This window comes from Lathyrus oleraceus, chromosome 4, assembly GCF_024323335.1.
Source record: "Lathyrus oleraceus cultivar Zhongwan6 chromosome 4, CAAS_Psat_ZW6_1.0, whole genome shotgun sequence".
Lineage (NCBI taxonomy): Eukaryota > Viridiplantae > Streptophyta > Magnoliopsida > Fabales > Fabaceae > Lathyrus > Lathyrus oleraceus.
The window spans coordinates 121,545,855-121,548,812 of record NC_066582.1 but is presented as its reverse complement, the minus strand read 5'-3'; the positions used below and the strand labels follow the sequence as shown (position 1 = coordinate 121,548,812).

General features: G+C 34.7%; 1 long non-coding RNA gene across 1 annotated transcript; it reads right to left on the bottom strand.

Annotated features, from left to right (window-relative positions):
• Window positions 1-268: 268 nt before the first annotated feature.
• On the bottom strand, window positions 269-2,745 carry LOC127073958 (uncharacterized). The gene is made up of 2 exons (XR_007785907.1): window positions 2,204-2,745; window positions 269-604 (listed from the first exon to the last, which is right to left on the bottom strand). It is a non-coding gene; the product is annotated as an uncharacterized LOC127073958 (long non-coding RNA).
• Window positions 2,746-2,958: the final 213 nt, after the last annotated feature.

Sequence of the window (2,958 nt, the reverse complement as noted above, 5' to 3'; positions counted from 1 at the left end):
GTTCTTGTTACTTATGATACAAAGCTTTAATTCATGAGCTAGGGTTTTCATGGTATGCACTTATGAATCAATCTTATGGGATCATTATGCTACACTTGGCTTTGGATGTTCATTCTCTTCATTTAAGTCTTGGGGAAACCCTGATTTTGGTGTAGACATGATTATATTAAACATATGAAATTGGAGGTCTTGTGCAAGTTTAGCTTTGGTCAAAAAAGTCAACCATATGAGGTTGACTTTTTGTTGACCATTTTCTTATGGACCTTGCTTGGAAAACAAGTTGTCTTACATTCAAAGACCAAGAATCTCATTACAAACACCAAATTTCATTACAAAAATCCAAAGTACAAATTATACAAAAAAAAGCCATTTTTGACCTAAGGTCCATTTTTGACCTAAGGTTGACTTTTGGTCAAATAGTTGACCAAAGTCAAACTGACTATCCTAAGCCCATTTTTTCTCTTCATCCTCATGATTCACCATGTTATTCTTCATGTTCTTAATGCATTCCAAAAAAGACATCTTCATGTGCATTATGCCATGCCACACCTTCATGATGCCATGCCAAGCCAAGTGTGTCCACCCTATCAAATTCACCGAAACCCTGCATCAAATAAAATCAAGACATCATTTTTAGTCCACACTTCATGTAATACACTAAATCAATAACAATTCATACATTGTGCTATAACATCATGCCCATAACAAAGCCTAGTCATGACAACCTCAACATACAACCACACATAAATTACAATACAAAATTCAGCAATGCATACACATAGTCCACATTCCAAAATTCAGCAATATACACACACAACCTTCATTGATTCCCACCAGTTAACTTTCCTTAGGCAAAGTGATAATTTCTTAACCACCTAACAATTAACTAATTTTTGCATAATTGTCATCAATAATTCACATTTCAGCTAAACAAGATTAATTAACATTCAACTAACATACACTTGTTTTGACATAACCAATCAAATAATTAAACAATGTCCTAACTGTTTCGAACCTAATCTTACTAACTGATTTTTCAGTTAACATGTAGATAGTCCATTTCACTAACAGTTAAGCCTTTATAGATATCACCTATTATCAATAACACAACACCAACTGTTTTCCCAAACTAATTCTTTTCTAGTTTCTAATACTTAACTCCATTCACTTCTAAATTCCAATGCCATAACAGTTCAATTCACTCAAACCAATTAATTCAAAATCATTATATCAATTAGCATGACTACCAGTAATCAAACTAACACTAACTGTTTCACTAACTACCAATTAACTTCCATTCAAATAACATAACGACTCACTCAAACTAACTAATTTCTAACCAAATCCTAACAAACTCCTATCATCCCTAACTGTCAAAATTCAAACTTCTAACATCAACTAATTTTCTAACTCCTACTATCATTCACTAACTATCAATTTCTGATTGTTCCAATATTACTAACACAAACCACTAATTGTTAACTGCCCTAGAATCTAATAAGCTCTAACTCAGTTTCATAACTAACATCATGAAAATTCAAATCTTAACATCCTACTAACAACTAACAGTCATAACAATTCACTAACTGATATTAATCTAACAATTCACTAACTGATATTAATCTAACAATTCAGTTTAATTAACATTTCCAACTAACCAATTCCTCATTAACATAACAACTCGAACTAACACCTAATTCTAACACAATTAACTAATTTCCAACTAACTATCAAAGTTTCCTAACAAATTTCAACTCAACTAGCCTAAAAATGAACCTAACTGAAAGTTTCAAATCAATTAACACTGTTAACTAACCCTAACTAATTTGCTCATAAAACTAATTGACACCAACAATTGATCTAACTCTAACTGACTTTCCCTAAAAACTTCCCAATTCAGTTAGCATTCAATCTCTATATAAACGACGCTCAGCAATCATCAACAACAATCACAACTCACTCTAACATATTCATTCTCACTCTGCAAACTCACTCTCTCCTCTCACCTCACCAACACACTCAAAGCTCAATATTAACCTTTGTTGAGCAAAGTTTCACCTTGAAGTTTTGCTTTAACTAAGCTAGGCCTCACTCTACACTCTTCATTCAGCAACAACATCATGCAGATTCCTACAGACTAAAATCAGAAGAAGAAGAAGAAGAAGAAAAGAAATTGCAAGAAATAAAGATTCAAGGTGTTTACCTGTTGATATCTCTGATCTTCTCATCTTCATCTCCTTCAAACAATTTCAACAATTCCAAGGACAAGCCTTCGTCCTGTAGGTAGGATCTTCCACTTCGTCCTTTGTTTTTTCCTCAAGTGTGTTACCAGAATGTAGATGTTTTAGACGGGAATCAAAGCGATAAGGTCTCACGCTTTGATTCCCCTCCTATTGCATTTAATTTAGGTTTGAGTATTTTAGGGTTCTTGATGTTTTTGGTTTGAATTAGAAGTTTCAGTGGATTTCAAATGAAATGAGGGTGATAGGAAGAGAGAGAGAGAGAGAGAGAGAGAGAGAGAGAGAGAGAGAGAGAGGAGGTTGAGAGCATTTTAATGGTGGTAATATGGTGCATTTCTGGGCTGCTCCGCCACCTCTGGTGCGGCGGAGTGATTTCCAATGAGTTGTGTGAGAGGGAGGAATGTGTATTGGCTGATTGTAGAATGGAATGAGGGAATCTGATCACCCTCAATCCCTTGCCCCCCTGCGCGTTGGGCTTCACAACACTAAGCCCAAAAGGCTCTACTACCTGTACACTTCCAATTTTACTTACTTACCTCCCCTGCTCCTTCTGAACTCAAACAAACACAACATACAGGCTTAACAATGCCCTATGCCCAATTGATATCCAAACACCCCATTTCCTTCAATTACACCCCTGACATAACGAGTTGTTTATTTTAATTATCATTGTTTTTTTATTTTTCTTTTGATCCTTTTTTCTTGTATCACATTAAAG